This window comes from Triticum aestivum, chromosome 7B, assembly GCF_018294505.1.
Source record: "Triticum aestivum cultivar Chinese Spring chromosome 7B, IWGSC CS RefSeq v2.1, whole genome shotgun sequence".
Lineage (NCBI taxonomy): Eukaryota > Viridiplantae > Streptophyta > Magnoliopsida > Poales > Poaceae > Triticum > Triticum aestivum.
The window spans coordinates 559,845,975-559,860,839 of NC_057813.1; the positions used below are offsets into that span (position 1 = coordinate 559,845,975).

The 14,865-nt window shown below is 45.8% G+C and overlaps 1 pseudogene; it reads left to right on the forward strand.

Moving 5' to 3' along the window:
- Nucleotides 1–10,879: 10,879 nt before the first annotated feature.
- LOC123158167 (uncharacterized) lies at nucleotides 10,880–14,865 on the forward strand (annotated as a pseudogene).

Genomic DNA, 14,865 nt, shown 5'->3' on the forward strand with positions numbered 1-14,865 from the left:
ATGGCAAGGAAAACGAAGAAAGAAACAATTATGCTGAAATATGACAAAGAAAGAAAAACCAAAAAAGAAGTGAAAAATAAAGAAACCAAAAAACAAGTGAAAATAAAGAAGACCAAAATATAACAAAAAAAGAAAAATAAACCATTGAAATACAAAGGAAACCAAAGTATAACAGAGAAAAAACCCGAAGAAGACCGGTAAAAAATTAAGAAAAAACAACAAGAAACGAAAAAAACAAAAAATAAAGAAAACCATAGTAGAGAGAACCAACACAACGACGTTAATGAGTCGGCCCAGTTCAGTCGCCCTTAGGCGATACCTAAATAGGACTCGGTACTAGGGGGACATAGCTCTCGCTACGTTGAGGCCTGCCAATTTTTCTTGTTTTGAGAAGGTATTGTTTGTTGTTTTGCTTTTCTTTCTTTTATGTGTTCTCATTAGTTTTAATAGTTTCTCTTTTTTCTCTTAAATTTTTTTCTTCCATATTTCAGTTCATGAACATTAAAATAAAAACTACGAACATCTTTTAGAATTCGTGAACCTTTTTAAAATTAATGGATAGTTTTGAAGTTGAAGAACATTTAAAAGTGTGTGAACATTTTATAGTAGCCCCATGAATAGCACATATTATATGTCCATTGAATTGGAAGGTAGAACCTTAGTTCCTCTTACTCGATGAAACAAAGCCTTTAAAATAGTTTCATGAATATAAGTTTTAACTCATATAGAGAAATATGTGCCAACTCTGCTAGCAACTTAAGTACACAAACAATGAAACCTTTAACACTTATAGAAAGCTTTTGTAAGAGTAACTAGCAAGGACCAATATGGTGTATAAAGTCCTCCACTGCTGAAAAAAGAACTTGAAGTATTCCAAGACAATACCTTGTTAGATGCCCTAAATTGGATTTTGATCACTCACATGTGCGATTCTTGGATGAAATGAACAAAAAATATAATCCCCATGTACAAAATAAGCAGTGCTCTAAACAAAAGAAGTGAGTGCTCAATCTAGAACAAAATTAGTCCAGAACTAGAAGAAAGAAAACGAAACCATAGGATTAAGGGTGTATCTTGAATAGTTAGATATGGCTTTGTTATAGTTGTTCTATCAACGACAACAAAGATCCAGTCAAATTGTGCATATGTAAGAAATGATTGACATAATATAAATTTGTTGTTGTCATTCAACAACCACTCTACATCCAATAATCTTGTGCAACTTTGTATCAGATCCAAATGATGTACCTATTATCTTATGGTTCTGGTTTTTTTTATTGTTTAGCTGAAATGCTTTTTTTACTGAGGACACATAAATGCATATTTTCACAATCACACCATTGGACCATCTTATTATATTAGAGTGAGGCTCCCCTATTTATTTCATATTTTTTACTTACTTTTAAATCGTTAAATATTTAGCAAGCCTTAACTAGTTCTGTGGCAAGCTATGATAGACACAGTTTTACCTATATATACACACACACACACACACACACACACACACACACACACACACACACACACACACACACACAATTTTTTTTGAAAAGTTTTAATCATACATTTGAAAATGTTAAACATGTATAGAAAATTATTAATAATGTGTATATAAAATGTTGGTGACATTTAGAAAATGTAACGTGTTTAAAAAAATGTACATGAGAGCATCTCCACTCGCCCCAACCCCCAAAAGGCCCCCGGGTGCCTTTTTTAGCGTCGGCGTCGCAATATCGGCCCAGTCGCGCCCCCAAGTCCTTGTTTTTCACCGGTTTGGGCCGATATAATAGCCGGCGAACCCGAGCCGAACCCGGCCCCCCGGGGGGAGCCTAGGGGCGCCGGCCGAAGCGAAGAGGTGTGTGGGTCCGCCCTGTCAGCGACATATAGGCCTTTTCCCGCCATTCCCCCCCCCCCTTTCCTTCCATTTTCTCATTGCCTCCCCCTTCTGCCCTGCCACTCCCGCAATTCTCTTCCCGCTCCCCGCCATTTGGTGCCACGCCGCCATGCCACCGAAGAAGTATTCGGCCCCTCGCTTTGCTGCCGCTGCCGATTCCACCCAATCGAAGCAAAGGAAACCGAGGGCGCCGATGGCAAAACCACCAGGCATGTCCAACGCTGAGTGGAGGGCGGAGGTTCAGCGCCGGGAGGCTGTCCACCAACCGACGGAACGAGCTCAATGCCAAGAAGGCCAGAGACGCGGCCGCATCAGTGACATTGGCGGCGGTAGTGGAGCAGGCAGAGGCGTTCGCGCGGGGATGATGAATCTGCCCAGCGGCCACGGCCCGCAAGCTAAGTGGAGCCAGCAGAGCATCGCGTCGCCGGCCAATTTCTCGCCGCCGCCGCTGCCCTAGGGGTACGCACCCTCGCCTGGCTACTCCGACGGCGACGCGCATGGTGGGTTCAACACGAACATCACCTTCCCACACGACGCACCGCCACGTGCCTCACCCTCCGGTCTGAACCCCGACCAGCGCACTCCCTCGCCCGTGTTCGCCAGCCTCCACACCCACACCAAGTACAACTAGTCGTCGCCGGCGTACATAGCCTTGCCGACGCGCCTCTACGTCATGGCGCCCTGCCCTTCTCAAAAGCCTCGGCGGCACATTTCGGCAACCCCGACGCAACCGACGCCGACATGGAGGAGATCATCATGAGCGGCTCGGTCGCCGCCGCCTCCTACCCCGGGTTCCACGTGCAAGACGACACAATGGACACAGCCGTCAACATGGAGGACGAGCTCAACGACGCCGAGGAGGAGGAGGAGGAAGAGGAGGAGGAGGAGATGGAGCCGGTGCCGGCACCTGCGAGGAAACGAAAAAAGAAGAAGCGGGGGGCCAATGCCAGGACGGGCGAACCGCATGTCAAATGGACGTCCAAAGAAGATGAGTGCCTCGCCGAAGTATGGAAGGCTGTGAGCATGGACCCGGTCACCGGGGCAAACCAGAACGCCGACACGTACTGGACGCGTATCAAGTCGGTGTTCGATGAGCACAAGCTTGTCGACCCCTACTTTGCCACCATCCACATGCAGCACGACGCAAAGGCCATGTCGAACCATTGGGCGATCATCCAGACGGCCTGCAACAAATGGCATGGGATCGTCGAGGAGATCACGGCTCGCCCGGAAAGCAGTGCCAACGTCGAGGGCCAGGTATGTCCCGCCGCCGGCTCACTTATTTTGCCGTGTACGTCGCCGACACTTGTTCTTCGGTTGCGCAGATGGTTCGAATGTTCACCATGTATCGCCAGGACATCAGCGACCAAGAGTTCAAGTTTCTTCATGTGTTCTCCCGGATTGAGTCGTGCGAAAAGTGGAGGGTTGTCCGACTCACCCTCGCCAAGGCCAAGGAGACGTATAAGTCGGACGCGCCGGCCCCGGGGGCGGCGGATGGGCACCCTAACGGCAACAAAAGAGCCAAGATGATGAAGGACACCGCACCGGCTGCCGAGCGGCTGCAATCATCGATCGAGCAGTGCATCGCCGATGCCAAGAACCACGCCACCAAGAGGGAAGAGAAATCCAACGCGCGGTGGTCAGTGTTGATAACAAAGTTGGATGTGAAGCTCGACCTACTCCAAACCAACGTCGCTGCAAAGAAAAGGAACACCGACCTGGCATTCTTGATGGGGGCGGACATGTCGACGATGGACGATCAGGTCAAGGCGTGGTACCTGGCGGAGCGTCGCCCCGTGTTGAACCAGATGCCTTCGACCACGGCGCCTACGCCCACGCCGACCCCAATGCCTACGCCCACGCCGACCCCAACACCTACGCCCACGCCGACCCACTACTAGGGGAAAAGCCTAGTAGTAGTGTGGGTTAAATAGTTAGTAGTAGCGCATGCGCCCACGCTACTACTACGACGCTACAGAAAACTTATAGTAGTAGCACGGGTGCACCCGCGCTACTACTACGTACGTCTGTTAGTAGTAGCGTGAGTGCCACCCGCGCTACTACTATTAATTTCAAAAAAAAAATCTCGATACTGTGAGTGCTGTCAATAGCAGCAATGGTTAGATCCAGCGACGGCAGGGATCACCGGAGCTGCGGAAGGGTAGCGGTCCAGATCCAGCGCCAACTGCTGCAGAGGGCCCGGATCCATGGCCGAGCAAGGCGGCGGCGTGGGGCTCCTCTTCACAGCCAAGGCAACAAGCTCCTGGTCATCCATGGCGACGACCTGCATGGGCAAGGACATGGGAGGGTGAGTCAAAACAGAGGGAGAGAGAGGAAAAGAAAAATGAGGGAGAGAGGAATGAGATGGATGTAGCAGCGGGGTTGGTCGCCCGTGGTGAGGTGCTCCGGCGTGGTGGCATGGAGATGCGGGGAAGACCGGCGAGCTCCGGGACACCGGCGATGCGAGGTGGCCTACCTCTTTTGGCGCCATGGAGGAGGAGGCGCGCATGTGTAGGAGGTCCATGTGAGAGCCTATGGATAGAGAGGGGGAGAGTGATGGGGAAGAGGAAGGATTTGGGGGAGGAGGTGGGGAATTCAGGGCTCTTCAAAAACCATGTAGTTAGTAGCAGCGTGGGTTTATAGCCCTCGCTACTACTATCAATTTAGTAGTAGCGCGAGTTTATACCCCTTGCTACTACTATGGCATGTCCCGGGAGGAACGGTAGAGACCGCTTAGTAGTAGCGAGGGGTAAAAACCCGCGCTACTAGTAAGTAGCAGTAGCGAGGGGTATAAACCCGCGCTACTAGTAAGCGTCTGCCTATAAGATTTTCTCTAGTAGTGACCCCAACGCCGACGCCCAGCCCGAGTGATGAAGCCACGCTCAGCACAGAAGCCACACCAACGCCGACCAGCCCGAGCACAGAAGCCACGCCGATGCCAGCCAGTCCCACACCGGAGGAGCCCATCGTTTGATGCATTCCTTTGTCTATGCATCCTTCCTTTTGAACGCCGAATCGTGTATGTTTGATCATCAAACTGTGGCATGGCGATCGCCGAACTTTGTGGCAGGTCGTCTTTGATTGCTGAACTTGTGGGGAAAGACAAGTTTGAATTTATGTGCGTCTTGGGGCCGAAACCTGGGGCCGCGGCTGGGAACTGGATCGCCACTAGGGCGAAAAAACCACCGGCGCATGGGCCAAAATGCAATCGCTGGGTGCGCTGGGGGGTTGAACGAGTGGAGATGCTCTGATATTTTACAATTTTTTAATATTTTTCTAAAAATCAGGTAATTAATTAAAAATTGCATACAAAAAATGTAAGTTACATCTAAAATATGTTCATGAGTTTCAAAAATGTTTTGTGATATTTTCAAAAATATGTATACAATGAAAAAAAATATTATTTATACTCCCTCCGTTTCTAAATATAAGGCTTTTATAGATTTTAGTACGAACTACATACGAATGCATATACACATATTTTAGAGTGTAGATTCATTCATTTTGCTCCATATGTAGTCCATATTAGATTCTCTCTTTTTCGAACCGGGCATGAACCCCTTTCCATTGCAAATGAACAGAAATACAAAGTTCCAAGAACATGTCAGGGAGATTGGGAAAGAGGTACAACGAGTTTGGGCACTGCCAGGAAACCCATTGCGTTCGCCCGACATTGAAACGAACGCCATGGAGCGAAAACCTGATAGCACCAAAGTTCATCAGACACATAAAAGACTACAGCCTATTACAACCAAAAGCCAACACATGGGCAAAGCACGACATCACAAGTCTGAGCCACAAGCAACAGCGTGCAAACAAAGTTGCACTCATTCCCCTTCTATTGGCCTCCTCGCAGCATCGCACATCTTCATCAAATGCATCGTGCTTGACCTGGTCATTTCCGCACCGTTGCGCAGCTCCTTGACTCCTTCTCCCTGTTGCAGACCTGCCTAGTACAACAAAAAGGAACACATGGAGAAAACAATTTCAAAGGGTGTTTTGATCTATTTCTTTTCAAAAGTAGCTCGGTTCCGAGCTAGATAGATGGCCCAGCAAGCGACAGCGAGGCCTACAGTATAATATCCCCCTCCAGGAGGGAGAAACGCCTGACACTAGGGAAAATATTGCCAGTAACTGCTCGGGCACATATCAGTACACAGTACCATCCCAACACATTGCCAAACAACTCTACTCATAGGACAGGTGTAAAACAAGTGTTGAGAGGATTCCAGGTTATTGCAAAAAGAGCACTTGGGGTTCCCAGGCCATTTCCTCTCCTTCATGACCTGCCTAGTCAGAACAGCATCCTAAGACAACTGCCATAAGAAAATTTTGATTTTGAGGACGATTTTGGCCTTCCAGATCCATATGTAGTGACAACCACTAAGAGGATTTTCCAGCCATTTGTACATAGACTTAGTGGAGAATTTACCATTGCTATTGAGCCCCCAGTACACCGATCCCACCTAACCCCAATTGCACATCATTGATAAAAAAATTCATGTCCTTCCATTGTCTCTGTAAGTCAGAGGTAAGCCTTCTCCTAAAGAAGGTGTTAGTATCAACATATTTGAATTCAGCAACAGTGCAGTCCTGGTTGTTGCAAATATCCAGTAACAAAGGATACTGATCATGAAGGGGGCTTGACCCATTAATGGAGTATTTCCATACTCTGGTGAGATTTCCAGAATCCATGTTGATCTTTCTACCAACCATGTAAAAGGCCTTGACTTTTAAAATTGCTTTCCAACATGGAGAATCAGAGAATCTGGGCTCGACCGTTGCCACAGTTTTGTTTTTCAAGTATCGTGTACGCACGATATCTTGCCATAAACCATTTTCGGTCTCTAGTTTCCACCATCATTTGACCATTAAGATAATGTTTTGCTTTCGAAGATCTTTAACTCCCAAACCACCTTTATATCTGGACCTACAGATTTTGCTCCATTTGACCAAGTGATATCTCTTTTTCTTGTTGCATCCTTGCCAAAAAAAATTTCTTCTATGCTTGTCAAGCTTTTCAATGAAAGTTATTCATAAGCCACATAGACATATGATAAAGAGATATTTGGGTAACAACCGAATCCAGCAAAGTAAGCCTCCCCCCCCCCATGGATGCGACATTCCCAATCCAGGCCTCAAATCTCTTAAGATTTTTAACACTATAAACTCCCAGTTTGAGTTTCTGAGAGTAGTATAATTGACGGGCATGCCAAGACACTTGATAGGAAAATTGCCCACATCGCAGTTAAACAAGTCATCATACTGTTTCACAATATTCTCATTGCCACTCACATTGAGAATCTCACTTTTCTGGTAATTAACTTTAAGCCCAGACATCAGCTCAAATATGTATAGCAGTAACTTCATGTTAACCGCTCTATCAACATCATGTTCCAAGCAGATAATAGTATCGTTAGCATATTGAAGCACCGCAACACCATTGGGTATAAGATTAGGTGCCAAACCCACTAACAATTTATTTATTTGAGCATTAATGAGCACAATGCCATATTAGATTCTCTAAATAGGCTTATATTTAGAAACGGAGGGAGTAGAATTTAGAAAATGTACATGACATTCTAAATAAAATTTTCTGTGATTCAGAAAATGTTTGTGCTTAAGGCCGGCCTGACATGGCCCTTTTAGCTTGCGTGCCCAGGTCGATCCTCGAGCTCCTTCGGCCAGACACGAGCTCGCCGTGACAGCTCTTTTCTGGCAGGCCGGCCCACTATGCTGAAGCATTTTGAACCCATGGGCAGTCAAGCCCATACGTTTCCGTCCCAAACCCCCGTGGGCCCCACCGTTCCACTAGCGGGGCGGCGCACGGCGGGGCGGCGACCGCCGGCGAAAGAGAAGAGGGATCCCGACGTCGCCTCCTCCTACGCCTCGCGCTCGCCGGCGGCGCCGCTGCCCTCGATCCTGTCCTAACCTCCCCCAGTGAGCGCACCATTCTGAAGCGTCTGTCGGTGCCGTACTGTTAGCTTAATCTGTTTGGTTTGGTTACTTCGATTGTTGCTTAGAGTTTCTGATACCAGCTTCCGGTTCGTGCGCGCGCGCGTGCTGGGTTGATTTTCTGGTTGCTAGGAGTATTCGATTATCTTAAGAAGAGCCTGACATCCATGATTGAACCCTTCCATGTTTCGATTTGATGGGCGTTTGGTCTGGTAATTAATTCCTTCTGGATAGGGGTTTCCAGGTTTCGATTATCTGAAGAAGAACCTGGTGATTATCTGAAGGTGGGCAATTAATTCCTTCAATCAAAATTAATATATACGTAATCAGTTCCTTCAAGAAACACATGTGTAATGTAGCAACACAGGTCACATGTCATGCCATGTATCTTTCTAGATAGGGGTGGTGACAAGCCTTGGAACCCATGGCGGTGGATACTTTTCCTTTGAGAAGTTTCTAGTGATTTTAGCTTGGCCCTGGGTGTTTCTTCCCCAGTTTCTCCCTTCACTCAGGGCTCATTTGGTAACCAGGGATCCTCCCGGGATCCCCCTCTTTTCCCGGGCTGAGAAATACCGGGGCCAAATCGATCCGGGGGAGCGTACCTCCGCATTTGGTGACCCACGAAGGGGAGCAACCCCAGCCCTTTTCACGGCCCTTACCCCGTCGAGATTTCCAGGCCTCCACAGGTCGTGGAGGAAATCCCCGCCTCGCTCGCTCCTGCGACTCACTAATGACGATCGAGAGCGACACTGCCCGCTCCTTCCCCCCTCGAGCGTTGCGGCCTTCCCCAATCCCCAGTTACCCCTGAGCCCCAACAGCCAAAGGGTGATCTAGATTTTCCACGGGGTTCAAGTTTGCACAAGCTAATTTCACCCGAGGCACTTGCTCCCTGGGAATAGCTCCCCCGAAATCCAAATGAAGCCTCAGAGACTGCAACCGCCCTGGGCTTGGTCAAATCCTTGCCCCGCCAATGTTTCCGGAAGTGATTAATATTTAATAGCATCCATATATCTTCCTTGTTAAGGAATCGGTCCTATATCTTTTCTTAATAGAAATCAATCGCACATCTTTGTTTTGTTGTTGGTACACTTTCCTGAAGATAGATACATATGTAAGTTTGGTGCCTAAAAAGAGCAGACGTGGTGATGCAATTGGGGCTAGGGTGAGTGTCTGTTGTGGCATTAAGATAGAGATGCAATCGGGGCTACAGCTAGTATTTTTTGCCTTTTGTGAAGTTATCTTGTACATCGGTGCAATTAGTGCTCATGCATACATCATGTAGGATTGCGTGCTTGCAACATTGCCAGCCATGCGCCAGGTACCGCCGCAAGATCAAATTCACCGGCATGCATTAACCCATTGATCATATGACATATCGTCATGACACCTGTGCACGGGAAGACTCCTGTGTAGTAGAATTCTTGGTATGCATGACAGCATGCTATAAATCAATGAAACTGTTGCATGCTATAAATAATGAAGCTGGCCAAGAAATTTCCTTATTTACCCTCCAGACTTTTTTCCGAGGAATCATCTTAAAGCAGCACATCACAATTTGGTCTGTTTTGGCATTTGAAAGTTGAGCCTTGAGACCCTTTAGGACTTGGAAGTTCTAATGGTTGCAACTGAAGTGTTGATATGTTTGCTAATTATTAGGTGAATGGCCTGCTTGCTTTGTTTCTTTCATATGAACACTAGGTACTGAATGAAGAAAATAATAGTACCGTGGGTGAGAGCTAGGGAGAACATGCATGTGCCTTATATTCGCCTTAGGTAAATTTAGAGTCATGAACATAATGAGAATACATGTGAACATATAGCCATCATTATTACATCGTTCATCACTAGTCACCAAACGGTAGCCTAATCAACAAGTGTGACAGGCCACACAAAATATCACAAGTCAGCTCTTCCATTGAATTTATCTGAATACTTGTGTCAATTTTGACAACAAAATTTGAAACAGAAGAGAAGGAAATAGAACAGTGAGGTTTTCATGCATCTGTTCAATCTATTTTTGTCTTTTTTAACTTGTTTCTGCATAGACTGTTCAAAATGCAGGTCGGGTCACATCAAAGGGTGTGCCAAAAGCAAGCGTGATGATAGAGAACAGATAACATGAAGTCGTGATGGTAAGGGTTCATACCTTCTTAGACCATGTACAAAGCAAGATGCTTAGTAAAATAAACCGTGTTTTTCTTAAGCACCGGTGCTTATATCTGTGGCAGGGGTGCTTAATTAAGCATCTGCTCTCTACGGATAAGCGCCGGCTTGCATTGTACATGGTCTTGCTTGTTCTTTACACTGGAAACTGAAGAAGCACAAGAGGACAAAATAATGATGATCTTAACTTGCATTTCTCAAGTATAAGTATATCTTGTTCAACCCCTGTCCAAATACAGGTCAGCTTTTGAATAAAAAATTAGATGGACTCTACTCCTTAAATCTTGTCCTTTTCTGACATCATCTGATATATAGGGATATATAGTGTCTATCCTTTGCCCTTGGTGAAGGTCTTACGCCAAAAGAAGGTATTAGATCCATCACAAACACTGGTAGACTTCTTTTCCTCCCCATAGGGTCTCACTGACCTAATGGAAAATCTTTCAGTTTTAGTTCTTGATCAGGATCTGGTTTCCCTATGGACCATCTCCAATACGCTTGCTAGATTCAACTTCAAAGGTGCGCATTTCAATTCCCAAGCATGGGCTACTATAAAAGGCACGATTTGATGTCTGTTGGTGTCCACACAGGCACATCTGATCGAATTTCAGATATTTCATATTTCTGCTGTTCGGTGGGAGGTTTGGGTTTACGGCTGTTTGGCGGGAAGTTTGGTTGTACAGCTGTTTGGCGGGAAGTTTGGTTGTACGGCTGCTTGGTGTGAAGTTTGGGTGTACGGTCGTCCGGTGGGAATATTTATACGTTCTATCCATCATGATCTGGACCAATAATTAAAGGTTGGATGGCTTGCGTGTGTGGATATGGAAGGCTTCTCATGATGTGAAGCTTGGCGAGCTATGGCCCCACATGGATGTGAACCTGTCCTCAGTATCATGTGTAGATCGTACAACCATCATATATGTGGAGCATTTCCGTAGATATATGACATTTTTTAACAGAAAGGAAACAGATGCAGTTCCATATAGGATATAGTGTTACTGTGTCATCCTTCCAAAGGACCATTAGATTATACAGCATATGTGTGTGTAATACATTGCGTGAACTTCACAGTTTAAACAGAGGTAACATATGTAGTTCGTGGGATATAGCTAGTTGCTAGTTACTGGGCAGCCCTTCCAAGTGCTATTAGATTGCAGAAAGTGTTGGATTATGTGGTAAAATGGGAAAAACACATACCAAGTAGCTATATTAGTTTAGAAGATACTCACTTGTTGCAATGGTACGTGCAGGTTGGGATATTAATATAACTATATTTGAACATGATAACACGGTGTTTACTCTCCAAAGTTCTGAGTCTAACTTCTACTGTTTTGTAGTTCTTCCCTTCCAAACAGGGGAAGAGGCCCTAGATTCCCTTAAAAGGGGGGTTGCTAAAGATGAGGAGCTTGATTTGATAGTAGCGGAAGTTCATCCTGGCAATACAGAGGTGGGCACCTTGCGGCTGTTTCACCACATCCTGAGTGAACTTGAAGTGCCTCTCATCAGTAAGCATTTGTATTCAGAGCTGTATTGTTTTAAGAAAAAATTTCTTCCATCCCAAACTCATTAATCTAGGAGTGTTGTTTTTTGGCTGCAGCTATGTGTGCCTATGATGAGGCAGTCTCTGCACGCATGACCCTTGGAACATGCTTCAATGTGGTTAAGCCGTTGGATACTGAAACCGTCAATTTTCTGAGGATGAGAGCACTGCAACACAGGTCTATCAAAAATCACAGGTCTGTGGCTGAGGATGAAGAACAAGATGCGTTAAACGCGAATGTCTATCCATATAATCTGGGTCGGTTCATATGGAGCAGTGAACTCCATGAAAAGTTCTTGCAGGCTGTTGAAGTGCTTGGGGCGTGTAAGGCTATCTGCACTTAGCATAAATTAGTCATTTGTTATGTTTAAGAGCTGAAAAAGCATGACCTTTGAGTGTATGTTTTCTTTTTGGCTAACAGCTGCTACGGCTAGAAAAATTCACCAGTACATGAATGCAAAGGATTTGAATTTGACCATACAGCACGTCGCAAGCCATCTCCAGGTGGGTGATCGATTTAGTTTATCTGCAACTGCAGTCTTGCCAGTACATCAATAGGCAGTATGTGCGTTTTTGATAAATTTGATTTGCTTAATAGACGATCATAAGTAGTAGAAGATGACATCAATAGGCATTTGCATATGCTAGTTAGTTTAAACTGATTGAACGTTTGGCATTTTAGCCTTATATATTTTTCTTTCATCCTATGCACTTTCCCGGACGAAACTTTTTGTTTTTACCACTAATTAAGATGATATTGTCATTGTGCTGTAGCCTTGAAGTTCGATGGCATGGCCATTGTTCTGTCTAGTCCTTGGTTCCCACCACTACAGCTGGCAATCCCCCTTCCGTGGCCATTGGCCATTGATTGCCACTACCAACCTGATCCCCCATGCATGAATATTTGGTTAAGATGGAAGCTACTACATACTTGCCATCTCTACACATGTATATGATTAACCAACAGAGTGGTTGCGGCATTGCCTAAACTAATCTAGCAGAACCAGCTAATTGCAAGAAATCTGCTCACGGTGGTCATCGTTACACGATTCCCGAAGTTGCAGCTGCATGCCACCGCTTGGACATCACCAGCAGCTAGTGCTGCTCGAACAAAGTACCAGCAGCTAGTGCTGCTCGAACAAAGTCACGGTCTCCGAATCTGTCTCGGATTCGGATTTCTGATTCGGCAAGATTTTGAGGGACACGCTAACTAACGCATGGAGGCTGGCATGGGTGCTGAGTGACCAAAGAAATTGTTGATACGTGCAGATGAGTCCTTTTGCCAACTACGGTGAATGGGCGGAAGGGAAAAAGGTAAAAGAGAAACAATTAAACAAACCCCTACTGGAATAGCAACAACCACATAATAGTCAATTTTTTATGATTGGTTTGATCTTAGTGCCAAAATGAAACATTTCCCTCTGCTATTTATTTTGTGTAAATATACATTCTGTATTGTTCAATCAATTGGGTAATTTTCTGTGGCAAAAGTGTCTGAGTTCACAGTTTTTTTAAAAAACTATGTGCAAACTGTTGAAGAAACAAATAGGAAGAGAACTTTATTTAATTTTTGACCTTTTAATTCATACCCCAGTAAAAGCTCACACAGTTACAGGCAAGCTTGCATGCTCAATACAAGGGTCAAGATTCCATTTTAACAGGACAAACTTGGAAGGAAAGAATGTTTACACTCTGATACTCTACCAGGCGTCCTTTGTTATTTCTTAATTTTCCAGAAGAAACACATGTACATGGATGTCTCATACCTGCATCAGTAATCACTATACTCTGTCTCTGCATGCCATGGAGATTAAGTTTTGTCCTAATTCATAGATAATCAGACTATCCAAAGCATCATTATAACCCAGTTTACCAAATCGACGGATTAATAATTATAATCACTTTTCGGGGAATTTGTGAACAATGTACCACTTTATCTGTTAAATTGGGGGTGTATTGACGTGACTTTGGTCTACCCTTAGGCTGGTGCTAGCAGTAGGGTTTTGGCTTCTTTGTGTCCTCGTTGCTAGTGTTTGTTTGTACTCTTCGTGCTTTCTTGGCATTCTCCTTCTAATACAAAATGAAACACATCCTGGGCGCGTGTTTGAGAAAAAAAAACTTGCATACTCGACAAGTTTCAGATTCATCTGTTTCAGCGTTGTTATGCTAAAGTGCTATTTAAAATTTCCTCATTACTCTCACTTCTATATTGTGATGTACTGATGTGTGATCCCTGTCTTGAATTTTCTATTCTGTATTGTGATGCAGAAACACCGGCTGCGAGTGCAGAGGTAGAGGTTATCTCACGATGAAGAGGGCTACCAACATTATGCCAGCATGAAGGAATTATCTGAGATGATTTCATCAGCGTACAAGGCAGCCAGTACTAAACCCAATAATCATCTGGCAACAACCCAGACGCAGTTCACACATGGGGTTGCCTCTGCTATCTGGGACAAGTACCCCGGGATGGTGTGGCCACATGTGGAGGGAAGTTCAGCTGCCTCTGCTATGTGGTACAATTACCCCGGAAAGCCGTGGAGACAAGTGGGGAAGAGTTCAGCCAGTGCACGAGTTTCTCAGACTAATGCACGCCCACCTCCAGTTCTGATACATGGTACCAAGTCCATCTGGGATAGGTACGAGGAGAGCCTGAAGTACTATAATGAGAGCCTGTCATACAAACGCGAGGTGTTGCCTGTAAAGAGCAAAGCACTTGCTGGATATGGACGCAAGATTTTCATCAATCTGGAGAGAGAGGAGACCAGTCGTACTGAAGCATCAGGCAAGATTGTCATCAACCTGGAGAGCCATGACATGCAGAAAGACACCACGGACGACGTGCACGCCGCAGTTACACCGCAGGAAGACACAATGGACGAGGTGCACGTCGCAGTTACTCTGCAGAAAGACACCATGAACGAGGTGCATGCCGCAGTTACTCTGCAGAAAGACAACTACCAACCCGCTGCAGAGAATGTGCAGTCTAGTGACTGGAAAGAGGTGGAGAAATTCTGGATGAACCAGATGGGAGGACAGGGGCAGGAGCAGCAAGTCCTTGAACCAATGGATCTGCTCCAGATAGACGGCATCGACCCAGAGGAACTGCTCCAGGAAGACGAAACCTGGAACCAGGCGCTTCAGCCAGCAAATCCGGTGAATGTCGTGGACAACGCACCCATGGCTGAAGAACCGGCCGCTGGAAACGCCCTGGCGTACGATCCTGCGAACCAGTCCGGTGTCGCCGACAACGTGCTCTAGGTGGAGCCCCCAGTTTGCGGGTGACGATTATAGCATGCCGTTGCCTGCCTGA